The sequence below is a fragment of the Zea mays genome, chromosome 2, assembly GCF_902167145.1.
Source record: "Zea mays cultivar B73 chromosome 2, Zm-B73-REFERENCE-NAM-5.0, whole genome shotgun sequence".
NCBI classification, from domain to species: domain Eukaryota; kingdom Viridiplantae; phylum Streptophyta; class Magnoliopsida; order Poales; family Poaceae; genus Zea; species Zea mays.
Genome location: NC_050097.1, coordinates 154,661,179 through 154,683,794, shown reverse-complemented (window position 1 = coordinate 154,683,794; position 22,616 = coordinate 154,661,179).

Sequence of the window (22,616 nt, the reverse complement as noted above, 5' to 3'; positions counted from 1 at the left end):
AAGTCGCGGACGAGCAATCCTTGAAGAGCTCAAAAGCGTGGTCCGCTATGTCCCTGTCGAGCCTGAGTATGGAGGCGACGTCGACGATCTGGAGGTAGGCGCGGAGGCTGTCGACAGAGACCATGGGGCCGGCGGGGTCCGGGTTGGAGGCCGCGGTGGCGGAGTCGACGGCGAGCGCGCGCTCGAGCTCGGCGAGGTGTCCGGAGAAGGTGGAGGCAGAGCGGGCGAGGACGGGGTGGCGCTCGAGGGAGAAAGCCGAGAAGGCGGAGACGAAGCCCGCGGGGAGAAAGGGGTCCTCGTCATCTTCGTCGCCAGGGGAAGGAGATGGGGCGGGATCGATGGCTGTGGCGAGGTCGGGGGTGACAAGGGGGAGCGGATGGAGTGAGGGGAGGAGGGGGAAGAAGGGGTGCGTGTGGAGGTGGCGCTCGAGGACGATTCGGGCACAGGCGGAGCACTCGGAGACGGCGCGCGAGAGCGGTGGCTGCGTCGTCGCGCACCGCGCCGGCCCCGACGCGCGGCAGTAGGGGCACTGCGACGACATGGTGGGCAAGCCGGATGGGGGATTGGGGACGGAGAGGCCTGGGCTTTGGGTTTGGTGGGCTCTCGAGGTTGGAGATGGGCAGAGACCCAGCCAGATATGATCCCAGTCAGAGTCACATGACATCTGTGCTATAGGTAATCTGATCTTCTAACTCAAGTTTGCATTCAGTTTAGACTTTAGGTTATGTTAGTCATAACAAGCTTGAAAAAACATATTAACAAGGAAAGATCATATTAACAGTTCATGTTATGTTTGCAGATATGGACCTCAGTGGTTTTCTCCACATTAGGAAAGCTGGAAGAGCCTTTTGAACTCAGTTTTTTGCTAACAGTGGTGTTATGGTGAAACCGAGTTTTGTGTGTATGTACCAACAGCTAAAATGTAAACACGACATTATCATAGCTGAGTACAGGAATAATGATCTCTTATATCTTATTGTAAAATCTGAAACAGTTCTCCTGTAGATGGTTAGCTTGCATTTTACGCTACAATTACCTCAGATCACTTCTTGTTGTATCTTACACCAATTTACGAAATTTCTTGATGCATTTTATGACAATCTCATGCGCTGAGAGATACATTCGGTCTACATTCGTTATTATGAAACACATGGACGATTTACGCTAAAATTCATACTCATTTACGTTGTTTTGGTACACGATTTACGCTTAAATCCGTCCGAGCCAGAACCTGCACACGACCGGTGGCGCGCGATTTTGGAGCCGTAAATTTGGGCTCCATTCACCATTACGAAACAAATATAAGATTTATGGTAAAATTTGTACTAATTTACAATGTTTTGGTTCACGTTTTACGCTGAAATCCATTCGAGCCAGAACACGCGCTCAATCGGCAGCACACGATTTTCACGCCGTAATTCAAGCCTCATTTGCTGTTACGAAACAGGTATACGATTTACGCTAAATTGTGTACTCATTTACACTGTTTTAGCTCACGTTTTACGCTAAAATCTATTTGAGCCAAAACCTGAGCACGATCGGACGCACGCGATTATTACGCCGTAATTTTCGGGACCCATTTACAGTTTCGAAACAGATATACGATTTACGCTAAATTTCGTACTCATTTACGCTATTTTGGTTCATGTTTTACGCTAAAATCTTTCTGAGTCAGAACCCGATCACGATGGGACGCACGAGATTTTTACGCCGTAATTTTCGGGCCGCATTCGCAGTTTTAAAACAGATCTACGATTTACGCTAAAATTCGTAATCATTTACGCTGTTTTTGTTTACGTTTTACGTTAAAATCTGTGCGAGTCAGAACCCGTGCCCGATAGGACGGCCGCTGGTACGGGACGTGGCTATACCTGGCTGGGGCTTCCTGGTACTAATGGAAGCCCAGGGCTTCCATTACCTCGTCCCTATATATATATATATATATATATATATATATATATATATATATATATATATATATATTCATAATCATCTATATGAATATAGACATAAAAATATAGAGCTAAAACGACACCTATTTTAGGACGGAGGGAGTATTAACTAACAACAAACCAATTATCAAGTTAGCATAAATCTACATTAATTTGTTCCAAATAATAGATTTATATTGCATTGAACCACTTCATGTCTTTATATTTGGATAATTCGGCTAGTTCGGAAACTAGGTAACATTACCTGAATCATCCAAACTAAATTTGGGTTTTTATAATTGCTATCCGAAATTGTGATTGGGTATTTCGAGTTTGGTAGTTCGGATCTGGATTCGGATAATTCAGGTTTAGGGTTTAAATATGGGTTATTTTGTCCACTCTTTATTATGATATCTCTAACAGTTTACGTATTCTCATATCTATATTCAAATTTTACTCTATAAATAATACAGTTTGTATAAAATAGTGTTTTAGATAACCACAGATAAACTTATTTACACGGCCTTTTATATATAGACAACTGCATGCATGCGTGGGTCCTCCCGCAGACCCGCACAGTTACCCGCACCCGTGATGCACACGCTTGTTCGCTAGCCTCGGAAGTCGTACAGTGTAGTACGTAGTACTGTACTGGCTGCCTGTCGCTCGTGAACAATGCGTTCGTGCAGCTGCTTCCAAATCTGACTTGAGCTGCAAATCAATCAAAAAAAGGAAATGAAAAAAAAGGATGTCAATAATATGGTCATGATGTTCACAATCATCTCCGATCCGGCCGGGCACGGCTGCCGGTAAGCTCAGCTCAGGTTTGAAGTGACGCTACAGATGAGCGAAAGACCGGCAATAATGAGCTACTATACTTGTGTTTTGCATCCTCGCATGTGGCGCGCGCCAACTCCTGTCATGTGCATACCAAACCACAGGCTCGTTTGTTGTTGTATCCATGCGACCCAATTTTCTAATCATCAAATCGATAAGGCTTTATTACCTACTGTCTCAGCCACATCTACTACAATACCTACTTTACCTTTTACTTTCCTTTGCCTCGCATGTGGAGGGCTTGTATTACCAAGGTCATTAGTACTTGTTTGGAATCAAGTGTCACTAGTTAAAAAAGAGCTCAAAGCGTGTACACACGAATTTTCACTAGCAGTTTCCGTTACTACGCGCTAGTGAAAATAACAGGTGGGCCCGGCTTAAGAAACCGCCAGTGATAATAACGGTTCTGTTACATCAACCATTAGTGGAAATAGAGTATTTCCATTGGCGGTTTCTTAAGCCAACCGCCAGTAACATTAGTACTATAAATATCCCTTCTTCCTCCCCGACAGCAGCGGTACCTCGCAGCCAACTTCCATTGAAGACGATTTTATAGGTCTAGATCTTCATTTTTGGAAGAAGGTTTCTAATAAATGTCGGTTTATGTTTCTAATGTTAATTTTTGTTCAAGAGCTCAATTTTAGTCACATTTTGGATCTAGGGTTTTACCATGTGAGAGAAAGAGTATAACTAGGTTATTTTCTCTATTTCCTCAAATGAGGTTATTTAAGATGGTTAGACTTTATCTATCCTCTCCTTTTTCATGTTTAGTTCTCAAATCACTTTATCCATGACATATTAAGTTGTTTAATGAATGATGCATGTGTTGTATGGAGACAGAGGAAGATAGGTTTGGTAATTAAGATTGTTTTGATTAGTTGTTAGGAAAGGTTGGTTTAATTATGTTTCAATTGCCAACTGTTGTTCATTTTTGCTCAATTTTAGTTACACTGCATATCAGAAGATAAAATTAAATTCGTGCATTGAGTACTGGTACCAAACATGCATGACTTTAGCTGTAGGTACTGGTCTCTGGTCAACGACATGGTTCGAGCTTGATGCTGTCACACCCGGTTTTAGAAGGCTAACCAAATGCGAACCATGTACGTGCCAGGATCGGCAATTCACGTACACAGCAGTTACATAATCGGACATTATCACATAGTGCTCGAATAATAACATAAAATATAGTAATAGTTGATTACATCATGATGTCTGAGATGTCCACATAGTCTTTAACAATAATCAAAGTGCGAAAACGAAACGTAGATACACACGACCTTCACAGGCAGCCGACTGGGGGGTTTGTCGCTAACCCACGCCTAAAACTCATCGTACTCTTGGAACTCCTGGAAGTCTCCCTCCACGGCTTCATCTTCTCTTGAGCAGTGGTTGCAACTTGGACAACCTGGGAGGGTTTAGTGTGTAAAGCAAGGGTGAGTACACATCAACATACTCAGCAATTGTCTCATTTGGCTGTAGTGGACTAGCTCTATATGGGGTTAAGTCCAACAGTTGCTTTTAGTTGGTCAGGTTATTATTACTAGTGGAGAGCCAGGTTTTAGCATTAACCCAAGTTCTTAATCCAGAAGTACCCTTTCCAAACGAAAAGAATACCAGAAACATTATCGTAACCATAATCAAAACCATCATCCTCCTCATCACCTATAAACCAACCATCTCTGATTAGAGTATCTCTAATCAATGGAGCTCCCTTGTCCGCTCATAACCACGAGCATGGCTGATATATCAGTTTCATAACACTCTGCAGAGGTTGCGCACTTTACCCACAAGCCATGATTTCCCTTTCTGCCCGAAGAGAGCTACTCCCCATTGACCACTACCTAGGTGGCCTGGCAGGGTATCACTACGAAGACTTTACAAAGATTCCCCGAGGCTGTAGCCGCTCGTTAGGTTTCCTAAATGTACTGCACTCCTCCGTAAGGGGCAATCCACCCTCAGCAGAGCGAGCCGCATACACCGAGCCCCATTGACGGCACGACGGCAAAGCGAACTACACCCTAGTTCCTCTAATTATTCAGCTAAGGGCGTCCCATACCACCCTCATGGTTGCACTATTTTCTCGGGCGGTCATCCAACGAACAGGTCCTTACGGAGAGGCACTCGAGAAATCGCTCGAGTCCCCTTAAATTTCACAATATCATCACCATAATCAAAAAGGGAAAACAACATATCATAAATAATCTCATAATGTTCATTGATTAATGTGAAGCACTAGCATAAGGCTAAACTAAAATAACCCAACCCAAATAGGTAAACAAGGACATGATAAACAAATCTAGTCAATCCTTAGGTATGAATTGTTTAAATGCGGGGAGTGAATTATAAATGAATAGGACATAGATGGGTCAAGGGACACTTGCCTTCACCTACTGGCTGCTGCTCAGGGTCTTCACCGGCAACTCCTTCGGACTCTACCCACGGTCCGTTATCTATGCGAGCACAACCATACATTCACATCTCAACTCAGAAAGTAAACAGTACACCACACAAGGAAACAAATCAATTAATCATGCGCATGACATATGGCTAACGCTTACGACCGTACGGGAGGCAAACCAAAAATGACATAGCCATTATTACGATAGATGCTTCTTATTGTGACACCCCAGTGTCACCTAGGGTTTTTCTCAAATGCCAAACCAAGAATCACTATTTTATGTGAACCAAAGTAAGCATGAGCATCAAATTAATATAAGTGAGAAAGAATTCACCAAGTATATACTTAAAAGTGTCATGATCAAAACAATTGAGACTTTAAAAGATAAGAATGTGCAACCCAAATTAAAAACCCTAAGTGAGCCCCATGAGCAAAATTCAAGAAAATAAGAGAAAGGGAATGAAAAGTTTAAAATTTTGATTTGAGCCAATTATATAAGTTAAAGTATGTTTTTTAAGCAACAAGAAAGGTTGAGAAAGCTTAGCCAAAATAACTCAAATAAATCCCCAAATCATCCCTTGAACTATGAACCCTTAGAGAAATTCTGAATTCTGAATTTCTGAATTTCAGACCCCTTCCCAAAGATCATCTGCGTTCTCTGCTTTTCGAAACTCAAAGCCAGGAGATCCAAATATCAAAGTCGTGCCAAATTCCCTTGAACACATCCTGGAAAAGTTTGAACTCAAACCAAATTCATTTGGCATGGTTTTGGCGCAGCTTGACCTCGGGACCAGGCATTCTGACACTGCCACCTTGGTGACGCTACAACTCCCTGTCCCTAGCCTAAAACCGCGCGACGTCCATACACAAAAGACAAAGCTTGGTCTGGTGAACAAATCCTTCATAGCGATCTTGCCCAAATTCGCGAAGATTTGCTCCCAATCGGCGCTTGAACAGGGGCAGAGGCAACGGGAACACGTGTTCGACCGTGGCTGACACCCCCGGTTCACGCCCGTTCGCGCACCGCGCCTCCCAGTGCACGCCCGCGTGCACTCGCCGGTCCACGACCGCCCGTGCACCGCGCCGTGCCTATAAAGCCTTCCCAGGCGCGCCCCACTTCGCCCCGCACTCACCCTCACCGACCAGCCACTTTCCCTTAGCTCCGGCGAGCTCAATTCCACCCGCCATTGCCGCCAGAGCTTCGGCCACCGTGGCCAGCCCACTCCAGCCATCCTCTGGGCAAGCCAGTGCTTCGGCTAGCTCCGCCAGTAGCCCGTGAAGCTTGCCAAGCCCTCGGACCCGGCCGGACTTCACCGGAGGCCCGAGATCGACCTCACCGGACTTCGGTCTTCCGCCGCCGCGGGTGGACCGAGCTATCCAGTGAGTCCCCGCCCAATTCCTTGCGCTCATATCTTCTCTGGCATCCCGTGGACCTCCCTGACCCATTTGATTGAACTATCTCGCCGTGACCAGGCCGGTCTCCTCGCCGCCGACGAGCATCCCCGCCTGCGCGCGTGCACCGACCGACTCCGGCCATCTCCGACGGCGTTCCGCACACCGTTGTGATCCCCGAGACCTCCCCTTCGTCCTCGACCACTTCACCGGAGCCATCTCGCCGCCGGTAAGCCCCTCCGCCCTTTCTTCCGCCGCGGTTACTGTTTAAGGTAGAAGAAGGACCTCGGGTTAGGATTTGTAGAACCCGAGGGGTTTTCTGTGATGTCAGTGGCTCATGTGAATAGTAGCTTAAGGACTGATTCGCGAAGAAAACTTAGAAAACCCGCCAGGCACCCCAGTGCAAAGTGGATTTCCATTTAATCAATTCTGTTAATCTTTTTAAAAAGACCAGAGAACTTAGAAAATCCATAACTTGATGAAATCTTAATAAAAAGTTGTCAAACCAATTTTGCTAGTTCCTGAATATTATGATCTATCATTTAAAAATAGTAAACCCCATGCTTTCTGTTCAAAATTTTAGAGTTTAAATTTAAAAACAGAAACCCACTAAACCTTGTTTAATTAAGGAAAATTAGTTTTTCTTCTGAGCTGAGCTTAAGAAAATTTGTAGATGTTTAAACCTCATTTAGACACTGTTTAAAAATAATGGGAACCCCAGCATTGAAAAAAATGATGTAGTTATTCCTTTAAAGCTAATTTGTCCAAAACTTAGAGAAAATCAGAAAGGCCTTAGAAATTAATGAACAGTGATTAAGATTATTTTTCCTAGTTTACTTATGCAACAGAGAACCTAGGAAAAAAATACAGAGACCATTAATTTGGACCAGTTTTAAATTAAAATGATTTGTTTAGCCTTATATAGACTGAAAATCAATTATTAGAGTAGCAAAACTATAACCAAAATGATTAATAAAAATCCAGTGAACTTGCAACCACCAGAGCCCCACTACAAAAATACAGAGCACCCGAGCCCAACTTTTTAAGTAAGGAAAATAAATGCAAAGTGATAATAAGGCATTTTCCAAATAAATCATGAACAACCTCTATTAATGTGATAATGGGCAACCAAAAATTTGCTAAGTCCATGATGAGATAAATTACGAGAGAAAAATGCAAACCCATGAAAAAGAAGCAAACTCATACCAATTGCTAATAATTTAAGAGAAAGACCACTTAATTCAAATAATGCATACCACCCCTTCCCTTAAGCAAAAAGAGGCCAAACTTCAGAATGATTGCTCTTGCACAAAATACTAACTAGGAAAAATGAGAACTTTGTTGTTTGATATATTTCAAATATAGTGGTAGTAGAAAGCACCCATTTGGCTAGAAACTTGAGAAAACCATAGAAAAATAATTAAGAGGTATTAATGACTAGAAATTTGTGTCAAGTCATGTTGTGACACCTAAAAGCCAGCAAAAATAAGGTTTAGAGAATTACCCACTGTTAAATAATAGTTGTAGTTCAAAGCACCCCTTCTGCCCTAGAGTTTAATAATTTTGTCCAGAGAAAACTAATCACTTTCTGATCCCCAAATTTTGAGACAGAGAATCATACACCAGTAACAAGCCACTGTAATTTTTGCAGAATTTTTAGAATTTTATAAAAGCAACTTGTAGTTCAAACCTACTCCAAAACATTAAAAGAGAATAAAAGAAAAGAGAAGAAGAAATAAACCTACCCCTTACCTTAGCTAAGTCTAACCCAACTTACCAAGCATACCACTAAGAGTTTTACATAAGTAAAGTTAACTTGTTTAAACTCAAGAAAGATCATACACCTTTAAAGTTTTAATTTCTAAAAGCACATATCATATCATGCATATATCTTACGCATTGCATTCATTAGATTGCAATCTTGCCGACGGAGAGTACGTGCTCATCCCCGAGCAAGGACCTGTCCAAGAGGAGGACCAGGAGCAGGCTTTAGAGGCTGCTATTGAGGATCTCCCCGCAGCCCCAGCAATTGAAGGCAAGCCCCGGTTTTATGCATAACCATGTTATTATATGCTACTTTACTACACTTAATGCTTGTAGGATTGCAATGTGCACTTAAGTGTAGGAGTTGCTTGAACCCTCTAGTTGCATGAACTTAGGATTCCTTTTTGAGATGAATACTAGTATGCTAGGTCGAGTAGCTGCTTGCTAATCAGGATCTCGGTAGAAGTCGAGTGATTTTTGTAGCACTCGCGCGAGGTCAGGAATTGATTGTATTCATCTTGATAACGGGATCTATGTTGGTCTATGGACTTGGATCCAGGGAGGATGCCTTGTCCATGAGACGGGAAAAATGAATTAAGGATTAATGTGTGGATACCTGAGTCAAGCTTTTGAACGTACTAAGCACATGCCGGGAAAAATGGTAACCGGTAAACCTAGTACCTGATTGAAGCCGGGCGCGGACTTTATCCCTCATGCGACCTGAGACTGGGTCTCCCATGCTAGCTATGGTGGGTACAAGTGCGGTCACTGCACGGCGGCATGGGGTCTCCCATTGTATGCCAAGGCGGTGAGGCCTGGACGCGAACGGGGAATCGATGGGGACGGTTGTCATGTGCAGGGTCGGAGTACCCTGACATGCCGTGTGTTTAGGTTTACCTTGCAAGGTTTAAAACTCGATTCGAATCGTCTGCTTCTCGCAGCTAATGAGACTGCTTGATTCCTTGTACTGCATCGAGTAAGAAGTGAAATATGGATTATATGAGATAACTTGTTGGTTGAACTAATTGATTGTTACCATGTATGCTTAGAAGGAGCAAATCTAGCTAAGTTAATGATGATAGAAATTGAAAAGCTAAAATTTGCTTTTAGAAACAGCTAGTGCTTTTGGCAAACCAAACCCCTCAGCCAAACAGCTGCATAGTCTAGAGGTAGAGGAGTAGACTCCTCACACCGGTTAAGTCTAGCTGAGTATTAGTATACTCAGCCTTGCTTGTGGCACAATTTTTGCAGGTACCATGCAGGAATTGGTTGATGGTGTGACTTGGCCTACCACCCTGCCACCGGGTTGGACGGTCGAGTGGGATGTTGCTCCGGCAGGAGAGGAGCCTGAGGAGTAGTGGGCTAGGCCTTGCCCATTTCCTCATTACCGACGACATCGATTATCGGCTGCACTTTAATTTGTGAACTTTATTTGCTACTCAAAAACTCCGATTTATGTAATAACTCAGTACTTAATTTGAGGTTTCCTGTTTTATTGTATTTCTTCTGTGACTCACCTTCGAGTGAGATTGTGGAATTTGATCCTGGTTAAGTGGCTCTATCAGACTAGATCTGAAGGACTGACGGGTTATTCCGATTTAAGTGTGTTACGGCCCCTGAGGCGTGACTTAGGCACTTAAGCTGGAATAATTCGGGTGGTTCTGCCACAGCTGGTATCGGAGCAAATTCCACCACAGGGAAGGACAATAAACCATGAATACCAATTTTCAAAATCTAAAACTTGCCTAGAAACTACTAAGGATCGTCAGGACTAGACCGCTAGACCTAGGACGAAAGGCCTTAGGCATAGAGGGAGAAATAGGTGGCTAATTAATTAGGCCCCGTGGGCCAATACTTATATTTTTAGGATGCCCTAAAAAGGCACCCTATTTTCTCTTTGAGAGGCAACGTTTCTTCCAGCATGCATGCATTATAAAATATGAAGAGGAATTAAAAATTGAGCTAACCCCCCCTTTTCTTTAAAACCATCCGGGCTCTCTTTTTTTTTCCTTCCACCATAATCTTTATTTTTGATTCCCTTCCGCAGATGAATTCACCCACCCCCGCCAGTGGAGGAGACTCTCGTTTCAGTTCTGACTTCCTTTCTCGCGATGGCTTTCCTTCCATCTTGTAGGAAGTGCTTAACTCCGCCGGTTACCCTACGCCCCCTTTGTACACGGTGCAGTTGTATGAGGAGCATCGGGTACCTCGTTGTCGGGTCTGGTTGACTTTGGAGGCTCATCCCCTTCAGCCGGGTTGGCGTTCTCTTGACTCTGAGACGATTGGACTCAGGACGGACGACACCGTTGAGGCAGCAGCTATGAAGACTCTGACGACTTTCTGTGGCTACCATCCCCTGGAGATGGTGATGCACCCCTTGGGACTCTTCCCTGCTGAGAAGAAGGATGATCCCATGTGGTGTAACCGCGTGAGCCATGTGAAGGATGTGTGGGCAATGTATCCTGACTTGGTTGGGAGGGTCACTGTTCAGTGCATGAGTGCGCTGTACCGCCTTCAGGCCCTTCAGAGCGATGCTATGACACTTCTTGCTAACACCGCTCAGACTGCCAAGCTCACTCTCGACAGTCGGGAAGATTTTGTTGTCGACCTATCCACAGAGTTGGTGGAGAAGGATCTGCAAGTGGAAAGGCTGAGCCAGCGTATTACCACCCTGGAGCAGCAAGTGGAGATCCGAGACAACACTATTGATGTCTTGGAGAACCAGCTTCACGATGTGCAGAGGGAACTCGAGGAAGCAAATGACCACTTGGACATGCACCACCTGGAGATGGAGGCCAATGAAGCAGGAAGCGAGGGAGAAGAGGCTCCCGAGGAGCTAGGACCAGCCCCTGGTTCCAATGGGACTACCTCCGCGATGCCTCCTTCACCCGTATCCAGTGTCGCTTCCACCGCTAAGGGTTAAGCAGTCGCTTTGACATTTTTAGGCGGATAGAAACCTATGCGAGCTTAGTAGTATCACATTTTGGACTAGGCTTATAGGTACTTTCCCCTGATTAATGTAACCCTGTAAACTTTTGAAATCTGTGGGATCTTTGTCATCGTGTTATCTTCCTTTCGAACCTAATATTATGATTATGGCATTTTTCCTTCCATATGAGATGATATCTTGTCGTTCGAAACTGTGAGTTGGGATAACGATGGCGACAATCTCTGTTTTCAGATGGCAGCTAGGCAGCGTCGCGGGCAGAACGAGCAGGTTCCCCCGCCACCTCCTCCAGCTCCCACAGTGCAGGAGCTGATGGCCCAGCAGAATGAGATTCTGCGACAGCTCTTGCAGCGCCAGCCCCACCCTCAGCAGCATGGTGGAGGCCAGCATCAGCGACCTCCGGCTATGGCAACATACCAGGAGTTTCTGAGCACGCAGCCGCCCTTGTTCACCAAGGCAGAGGATCCGTTGGACGCCGACGTGTGGCTTCGCGTCGTCGAGTCCAAGTTTCCCCTCCTCACGGGAGACTGCCCTGATGAGGCCAAGGCTCGCTTCGCCGCACAGCAGCTTCGCGGCCCTGCTCGGACTTGGTGGGACCACTTCCGTGCTATGCTCCCCGCTGATCGTGAAGTATCTTAGGAGGAATTCAAGACTGCCTTCAGAGGACACCACATCCCAGCTGGCATTCTTGATCGGAAGTTGAATGAATTTCTGGCCCTTAATCAAGGAACCCGCACGGTACTGCAGTATGCGCAAGCCTTCAACGACTTATGCCAGTATGCAGGGTATCATGCTGATTCTGATGAAAAGAAGAGGGATCGCTTCCGCAGGGGTCTCAATACCAAGCTGCGGGAACGACTCAACACTGTCCGGGCTGATAGCTTCAATGAGTTGGTCAATATGGCCATCTCTCAGGAGGATTGTATTGTTGCTCACCGAGCAGAGAAGAAGAGGAAGGCACCAATGGCAGCACCATCCGCTCAGGCTCAGAGGTTTCGGATTGTTTCTCACAATCAAAGCAGGGGTTTTCAGCAGCAGGCAGGCAGATGGGTGATCAGGCCACCTCAGCAGCAGCAGCAGCCGGCACCCAACCGCTTTCCAGCTCCCGCCCCAAGGAACAATCAGCCTCAGCAGCAGCAGCAGTTCCGCCAGGGCAATGGGAACAAGTGTTTCACTTGTGGCAATGTGGGCCACTATGCCAAGAATTGTCCCAGGAACCAGCAGAGGCAGATGCCAGCACCAAATCAAGACAAGGGAAGAAAGCAGAAGGTGCAAGTCAGGCAAGGGAAGCTCAACTTCACTACTCTGGAGGAAGTACCTGAAGGAGCTCCTATCATGACCGGTACCTTTTTGGTTTATAATCAACCTGCTTTAATTCTGTTTGATTCTGGTGCATCTCATAGTTTCATTAGCCAAAAGTTCAGTGCTAAATGTGAACTGCCATTCTCTCACTCAAAAGGGTCATTCATGATAGTCACACCTGGAGGTAAAATTGCAACTAATCAATTAAACCAAAGTGTGCCTATTCAACTGGGAAGCCACATTGTCAAAACCACTCTTCTTGTGTTGGGATTGGAAAATGTGGACATTATTCTAGGGGCAAATTGGATGACCTTGCACCAAGTTGCGCTTGATGTAGCCAGCCGAACCGTGGAAGTTAATTCTCCATTCTGCGGGAATTTCACTTTAATTCTGCCTAGTCAGGGTTCTTCTCAGTCATGTGCTTTCTCTATGACGGAGTTACCCCTGAAGAAGATCCCAGTGGTCTGTGAGTATGCAGATGTCTTCCCTGATGAATTGCCAGGAATGCCACCGGACCGGGATATCGAATTCGCCATCGAGTTGCAACCGGGAACGGCCCCAATTTCCAAGAGGCCCTACCGAATGCCACCCGCTGAGTTGGCAGAATTGAAGAAGCAGTTGCAAGAATTGCTGGATAAGGGTTTCATTCGCCCAAGCACTTTGCCTTGGGGCTGTCCAGCACTGTTTGTGAAGAAGAAGGATGAAAGCTTGAGGCTGTGTATAGATTACCGCCCTCTTAATGCGGTAACTATCAAGAACAAGTATCCTTTGCCTCGTATTGATGTTCTCTTTGACCAGTTGGTCGGGGCCAAGGTGTTTTCCAAGATAGACCTTCGCTCTGGCTACCATCAGATCAAGATACGAGTAAGTGATATTCCGAAGACGGCATTCTCAACCAGATATGGGCTGTATGAATTCTTGGTGATGTCATTCGGGCTGACAAATGCACCAGCATACTTCATGTATCTGATGAATTCTGTTTTCATGCCAGAATTGGACAAGTTCGTGGTGGTTTTCATCGATGATATTCTGGTGTACTCCAAGAACGAAGAAGAACATGCCGGACATTTGCATGTAGTGCTTCAACGTCTGCGAGAACACCACCTTTATGCCAAGTTATCCAAGTGTGATTTTTGGCTAAGGGAAATCAAATTCTTGGGTCACACTATCTCTCAGGCTGGAATAGCTATTGATCCTGATAAAGTGCAAGAAGTGATGAACTGGAGGCCACCAACAACTGTTCGCCAGATTCGGAGTTTTCTGGGATTAGCTGGTTATTACCGAAGGTTTATTCCGGACTTCTCTTGAATTGCGAAGCCTATTACTGAGTTGCTAAAGAAAGAAGTCAAGTTTGTGTGGAGTCAGAAGTGCGAAGATGCCTTCCATGCATTAAGGCAGCATCTGACCACAGCACCAGTGTTGGCGCAACCCGACAGCAGCAAGCCTTTTGATGTATATTGCGATGCCTCTGGCATCGGGCTAGGTTGTGTCTTGATGCAAGACAACCGAGTCATTGCTTATGCCTCAAGAGCACTCAGGCCTCATGAGCAAAATTATCCCACTCATGACCTCGAGTTAGCAGCAGTGGTTCATGCATTGAAAATGTGGAGGCACTATCTAATGGGAACCCACTGCAACATCTTCACTGATCATAAGAGCCTTAAGTACATTTTTACTCAGGCTGATCTCAACATGAGGCTGAGAAGATGGCTAGAGCTGATCAAGGATTATGACCTGGAGGTACATTATCACCCAGGGAAGGCTAATGTGGTAGCAGATGCCTTGAGTCGGAAGTTGCAGTGCAACTGTATTCTGATGGATTCTCGCATTAACACCTTGTGTGATGAGTTGAGCAAGATGCAAATTGAAGTGATTCCTTCTGGTTCTTTGTCTCACATTTCTGTTGAGCCAGCTTTGCAAGACCAGATCATCATGCCCCAGCTCAGTGACAAGGGAGTGCAGATTATCAAGAAGAATCTCCATCAGAAGGTTGAGAAGTATAATTGTTTCCGCCAGGATGAGAAGGGTGTATTATGGTTCAAGAGCAGATTGGTAATCCCTAAAGACCAGGAGCTCAAGAGGAAAATTTTGGATGAGGCTCATCTCTCCAAATTCTCTATGCATCCGGGAAGCACCAAGATGTACCATGATTTGAAGCTTTTGTACTGGTGGACCAGAATGAAGAGGGAGAAAGCCCAGTATGTATCAGAGTGTGACACCTGTCAGAGGATAAAGGCAAGCCACTTGAAGTCAGCTGGAGCTTTGCAACCACTATCCGTACCTTCGTGGAAGTGGGACGACATCAGCATGGATTTCATTGTGGGTCTGCCCAACACCTCTCATCATCATGATTCGATTTGGGTTATTGTGGACCGATTGACGAAAGTGGCACATTTTCTTCCTGTGCACACCACGGATAAGGCTCAGAAGTATGCAGAATTGTATATTGACTGAATCGTGTGTTTGCACGGATTACCTCGAACCATTGTTTCTGACCGAGGAGCCCAATTTGTTGCCAGATTTTGGGAACAATTGCAAGAGTCTTTGGGAACCAAGCTAATCCGGAGTTCAGCTTACCACCCACAGACTGATGGTCAGACGAAAAGGGTAAACCAAATTCTGGAGGATATGCTGAGAGCTTGTGCGATCGATTGTGGCAAGAACTGGGATAAGCACCTCTCCTTGGCAGAGTTTTCTTATAACAATAGTTATCAATCTAGCCTAAAGATGGCACCTTTTGAAGCTCTCTACGGAAGAAGGTGCAGGACACCACTCAATTGGTCTCAACCTGGTGAAAGAGAAGTTTTTGGACCTGATTTAGTGACTGAAGCCGAAAGGAAGGTCAAGCTGATCAGGAAAAATCTAGAAGCTGCTCAGGCCAGGCAGAAGAGCTATCATGATAAAAGAAGGAAACCTCTCTAGTTCGAGGTGGGAAGTTTTGTATACCTCAAGGTATCACCCACCAGAGGAGTGCAGAGGTTTGGGATCAAAGGCAAGCTAGCCCCTCGTTACATTGGACCTTATGAGATCATCGAAGCATGTGGACCCGTGGCATACAAGCTGAAGTTACCTTCAAAGATGTCTGCCATTCACAGTGTATTCCATGTATCTCAGCTGAAGAAGTGTGTTCGATTGCCGACTGAGATCATAGCAGAGCCAGAATTGGAGATAGAGCCAGATCTATCGTACCAAGAGTACCCCTCCAAGATTCTGGATTGCAAAGAAAGATCAACTCGGGCTAAATCGATCAAGATGTTCGAGGTCCAGTGGAGTAATCGCTCAGAGGAGGAAGCTACTTGGGAAACCGAGGAATTCTTAAGATCCAACTTCCCCGATTGCCTACCTAAGGAAGCTGGTACGTAATCACCCCCAACCCCTCCTCCTGCCCTTCGAATCTAATTTCCAAAAATATGATCTTAATTCAGAATGAAGTAACTGTGAAGTAAAACTTAAAAGGACTTCCTTCTGAAGTTGCAAAGAGAATGACATTCGAAGAGCAGTTTTATCCTAATAATAACAATAATCACCCATTTCCTATAAATCTCACCCTTCGCTTCACCCTGGGAGGACTCTGGCCCGAATCTCGGGACGAGATTCCTTTAAGGGGAAGGCTGTGACACCCCAGTGTCACCTAGGGTTTTTCTCAAATGCCAAACCAAGAATCACTATTTTATGTGAACCAAAGTAAGCATGAGCATCAAATTAATATAAGTGAGAAAGAATTCACCAAGTATATACTTAAAAGTGTCATGATCAAAACAATTGAGACTTTAAAAGATAAGAATGTGCAACCCAAATTAAAAACCCTAAGTGAGCCCCATGAGCAAAATTCAAGAAAATAAGAGAAAGGGAATGAAAAGTTTAAAATTTTGATTTGAGCCAATTATATAAGTTAAAGTATGTTTTTTAAGCAACAAGAAAGGTTGAGAAAGCTTAGCCAAAATAACTCAAATAAATCCCCAAATCATCCCTTGAACTATGAACCCTTAGAGAAATTCAGAATTCTGAATTTCTGAATTTCAGACCCCTTCCCAAAGATCATCTGCGTTCTCTGCTTTTCGAAACTCAAAGCCAGGAGATCCAAATATCAAAGTCGTGCCAAATTCCCTTGAACACATCCTGGAAAAGTTTGAACTCAAACCAAATTCATTTGGCATGGTTTTGGCGCAGCTTGACCTCGGGACCAGGCATTCTGACACTGGCACCTTGGTGACGCTACAACTCCCTGTCCCTAGCCTAAAACCGCGCGACGTCCATACACAAAAGACAAAGCTTGGTCTGGTGAACAAATCCTTCACAGCGATCTTGCCCAAATTCGTGAAGATTTGCTCCCAATCGGCGCTTGAACAGGGGCAGAGGCAACGGGAACACGTGTTCGACCGTGGCTGACACCCCCGGTTCACGCCCGTTCGCGCACCGCGCCTCCCAGTGCACGCCCGCGCGCACTCGCCGGTCCACGACCGCCCGTGCACCGCGCCGTGCCTATAAAGCCTTCCCAGGCGCGCCCCACTTCGCTCCGCACTCACTCTCACTGGCCAGCCACTTTGCCTTAGCTCCGGCGAGCTCAATTCCGCCCGCCATTGCCGCCAGAGCTTCGGCCACCGTGGCCAGCCCACTCCAGCCATCCTCTGGGCAAGCCAGTGCTTCGGCTAGCTCCGCCAGTAGCCCGTGAAGCTTGCCAAGCCCTCGGACCCGGCCGGACTTCACCGGAGGCCCGAGATCGACCTCACCGGACTTCGGTCTTCCGCCACCGCGCGTGGACCGAGCTATCCAGTGAGTCCCCGCCCAATTCCTTGCGCTCATATCTTCTCTGGCATCCCGTGGACCTCCCTGACCCATTTGATTGAACTATCTCGTCGTGACCAGACCGGTCTCCTCGCCGCCGACGAGCATCCCTGCCTGAGCGCGTGGACCGACCGACTCCGGCCATCTCCGACGGCGTTCTGCACATCGTTGTGATCCCCGAGACCTCCCCTTCGTCCTCGACCACTTCACCGGAGCCATCTCGTCGCCGGTAAGCCCCTCCGCCCTTTCTTCCGCCGCGGTTACTGTTTAAGGTAGAAGAAGGACCTCGGGTTAGGATTTGTAGAACCTGAGGGGTTTTCTGTGATGTCAGTGGCTCATGTGAATAGTAGCTTAAGGACTGATTCGCGAAGAAAACTTAGAAAACCCGCCAGGGACCCCAGTGCAAAGTGGATTTCCATTTAATCAATTCTGTTAATCTTTTTAAAAAGACCAGAGAACTTAGAAAATCCATAACTTGATGAAATCTTAATAAAAAGTTGTCAAACCAATTTTGCTAGTTCCTGAATATTATGATCTATCATTTAAAAATAGTAAACCCCATGCTTTCTGTTCAAAATTTTAGAGTTTAAATTTAAAAACAGAAACCCACTAAACCTTCTTTAATTAAGGAAAATTAGTTTTTCTTCTGAGCTGAGCTTAAGAAAATTTGTAGATGTTTAAACCTCATTTAGACACTGTTTAAAAATAATGGGAACCCCAGCATTGAAAAAAATGATGTAGTTATTCCTTTAAAGCTAATTTGTCCAAAACTTAGAGAAAATCAGAAAGGCCTTAGAAATTAATGAACAATGATTAAGATTATTTTTCCTAGTTTACTTATGCAACAGAGAACCTAGGAAAAATACAGAGACCATTAATTTGGACCAGTTTTAAATTAAAATGATTTGTTTAGCTTTATATAGACTGAAAATCAATTATTAGAGTAGCAAAACTATAACCAAAATGATTAATAAAAATCCAGTGAACTTGCAACCACCAGAGCCCCACTACAAAAATACAGAGCACCCCAGCCCAACTTTTTAAGTAAGGAAAATAAATGCAAAGTGATAATAAGGCATTTTCCAAATAAATCATGAACAACCTCTATTAATGTGATAATGGGCAACCAAAAATTTGCTAAGTCCATGATGAGATAAATTACTAGAGAAAAATGCAAACCCATGAAAAAGAAGCAAACTCATACCAATTGCTAATAATTTAAGAGAAAGACCACTTAATTCAAATAATGCATACCACCCCTTCCCTTAAGCAAAAAGAGGCCAAACTTCTGAATGATTGCTCTTGCACAAAATACTAACTAGGAAAAATGAGAACTCTGTTGTTTGATATTTTTCAAATATAGTGGTAGTAGAAAGCACCCATTTGGCTAGAAACTTGAGAAAACCATAGAAAAATAATTAAAAGGTATTAATGACTAGAAATTTGTGTCAAGTCATGTTATGACACCTAAAAGCCAGCAAAAATAAGTTTTAGAGAATTACCCACTGTTAAATAATAGTTGTAGTTCAAAGCACACCTTCTGCCCTAGAGTTTAATAATTTTGTCCAGAGAAAACTAATCACTTTCTGATCCCCAAATTTTGAGACAGAGAATCATACACCAGTAACAAGCCACTGTAATTTTTGCAGAATTTTTAGAATTTTATAAAAGCAACTTGTAGTTCAAACCTACTCCAAAACATTAAAAGAGAATAAAAGAAAAGAGAAGAAATAAACCTACCCCTTACCTTAGCTAAGTCTAACCCAACTTACCAAGCATACCACTAAGAGTTTTACATAAGTAAAGTTAACTTGTTTAAACTCAAGAAAGATCATACACCTTTAAAGTTGTAATTTCTAAAAGCACATATCATATCATGCATATATCTTACGCATTGCATTCATTAGATTGCAATCTTGCCGACGGAGAGTACGTGCTCATCCCCAAGCAAGGACCTGTCCAAGAGGAGGACCAGGAGCAGGCTTCAGAGGCTGCTATTGAGGATCTCCCCGCAGCCCCAGCAATTGAAGGCAAGCCCCGGTTTTATGCATAACCATGTTATTATATGCTACTTTACTACACTTAATGCTTGTAGGATTGCAATGTGCACTTAAGTGTAGGAGTTGCTTGAACCCTCTAGTTGCATGAACTTAGGATTCCTTTTTGAGATGAATACTAGTATGCTAGGTCGAGTAGCTGCTTGCTAATCAGGATCTCGGTAGAAGTCGAGTGATTTTTCTAGCACTCGCGCGAGGTCAGGAATTGATTGTATTCATCTTGATAACGGGATCTATGTTGGTCTATGGACTTGGATCCAGGGAGGATGCCTTGTCCATGAGACGGGAAAATGAATTAAGGATTAATGTGTGGATACCTGAGTCAAGCTTTTGAACGTACTAAGCACATGCCGGGAAAAATGGTAACTGGTAAACCTAGTACCTGATTGAAGCCGGGCGCAGACTTTATCCCTCATGCGACCTGAGACTGGGTCTCCCATGCTAGCTATGGTGGGTACAAGTGCGGTCACTGCACAGCGGCAGCCGGGGTCAATGGAGCATTGTATGCCAAGGCGGTGAGGCCTGGACGCGAACGGGGAATCGATGGGGACGGTTGTCATGTGCGGGGTCGGAGTACCCTGACATGCCGTGTGTTTAGGTTTACCTTGCAAGGTTTAAAACTCGATTCGAATCGTCTGCTTCTCGCAGCTAATGAGACTGCTTGATTCCTTGTACTGCATCGAGTAAGAAGTGAAATGTGGATTATATGAGATAACTTGTTGGTTGAACTAATTGATTGTTACCATGTATGCTTAGAAGGAGCAAATCTAGCTAAGTTAATGATGATAGAAATTGAAAAGCTAAAATTTGCTTTTAGAAACAGCTAGTGCTTTTGGCAAACCAAACCCCTCAGCCAAACAGCTGCATAGTCTAGAGGTAGAGGAGTAGACTCCTCACACCGGTTAAGTCTAGCTGAGTATTAGTATACTCAGCCTTGCTTGTGGCACAATTTTTGCAGGTACCATGCAGGAATTGGTTGATGGTGTGACTTGGCCTACCACCCTGCCACCGGGTTGGACGGTCGAGTGGGATGTTGCTCCGGCAGGAGAGGAGCCTGAGGAGTAGTGGGCTAGGCCTTGCCCATTTCCTCATTACCGACGACATCGATTATCCGCTGCACTTTAATTTGTGAACTTTATTTGCTACTCAAAAACTCCGATTTATGTAATAACTCAGTACTTAATTTGAGGTTTCCTGTTTTATTGTATTTCTTCTGTGACTCACCTTCGAGTGAGATTGTGGAATTTGATCCTGGTTAAGTGGCTCTATCAGACTAGATCTGAAGGACTGACGGGTTATTCCGATTTAAGTGTGTTACGGCCCCTGAGGCGTGACTTAGGCACTTAAGCTGGAATAATTCGGGTGGTTCTGCCACACTTATACTCATGCTAAGTGAAAAATGAACCGAAACACTTAATTCAATGTAGTTATACTAATGGTCATCCACTGTAGGCGTAAATAAAGTTATCACTTAATCACGATTAATTCTACACTTAACTAACCTATCGCTACCTGACACAATTTAATTAGCACGAGCGATTTTAGGTAGTGCGGGGTGTCGCCACGCGACATTTCTCACAAAAAGGAAAATAGAGCGTGTGTGCCGGTATGCAAACGACGCCACACGCCACTGTGCACGAAGTCGCTGCGCGCTGGGTCGCGCTGGTTGCCGTGCCGCGCCGCGGGCTAAGTTGGCCACGCGAGCGAGCCGCGCCATGCTGGCCGCGTGCGCGCGTCGCAGGCGAGCAAGCTGCGCAGGTCGTGCAGGTAGGCCGGTCGCGAGCCACGTTGCGCCGGGGGCGCTGGCCGCGAGCCAGGCCACGCCGCGAGCATGCTAGGCCACGGCTGCCAGACCACGTCACGCGCACGCCAAACCACGGCCGCAGGCGAGCTGGGCGCCACGCGCCGCGCCGGGGCTAGGGATGGCAATTTGACCCGTGGATTTGGATATCTGTCGGATATCTGACACGACAGAGCTGGGTATGGATACATGTTTTGACCCATGGGTCAGATCCGAATCCGATCCGAAGTCGGGCGGGCATGGATTAGGATATTACCTTCTACCCGCGGGTTATCTGTTGGATATCCAAAATCGACCCATAGTGTATTTTTTTGGCCTAGCCCATATTACATAGCAAAGAACATATCCTAACACCATAAACCAAGTGGCTTCTTGTTGGTTACCCCTCATAGCGGTGCTAGCTTCCTGTGCTGTGCCCCTCATAGCGGTGTAGTTTCCCATTGTTGGTTACCCCTCATAGCGGTGCTGGCTTCCTGTGCTGTGCCTCATGGTCCAAATCTCATAGACCGTAGCACCACTGACGGCTAGCCTGAGAGCACCTAGAGGGGGGGGGGGTGAATAGGTGATCCTGTAAACATGAAACTTAATGCCACAAAAACTTGATTAGAGGTTAGCACACTTAAGCCAAGTGGCTAGAGAGGAGTCTTAGCAAAACACAATAACGACAAAGATATCAACACAGAGATGGCACAGTGGTTTATCCCATGGTTCGGCCAAGTCCAACGCTTGCCTACTCCACGTTGTGGCGTCCCAACGAACGAGGGTTGCAATCAACCCCTCTCAAGCGGTCCAAAGACCCACTTGAATACCACGGTGTTTTGCTTTGCTTTTCTATATCTCGCTTGCAAGGAATCTCCACAACTTGGAGTCTCTCGCCCTTACAAAGATGTTCACAAAGAAGCACGGAGCAAGGGAGGGATGAGCAACGCACACAAGACACAAAATCAGAGCGACGACACGCACCCAAGTCGCAATAAGAGCTCACAACACAACCCGACGAGTTCACAACTCAAATAGAGCTCTAATTGCTATCACAAAGAATCAAATGCGCGGAATCGAGGTCTTGGTGCTTAGGAATGCTTTGAGAATGCTTTGAGAATGCTTGGGGTGTGTTTGGTTTGACTTTTGGCTTTGGCTTTTGCCCCCCTAAAAGCCAAAAGCCAACCAAAGGGGTGGATCCAGGAAGCAGCTTTTTCTAAAAGCTGACTTTCTCGTAGTGCAAATCTGAAAGCACCCCTAGACCTGCTTTTAATGGCTTTTCGGATGGAACTGTGAAAACATATACCGAAGAATTTTTAACGACTTTTAGTGGTTTCGCCAAACGATTTTTAGCTTTTTAACAGCTTACAGCCTACAGCAGCTTTTTCCACAGCTCACAGCCCACATCAACTTTTTCACA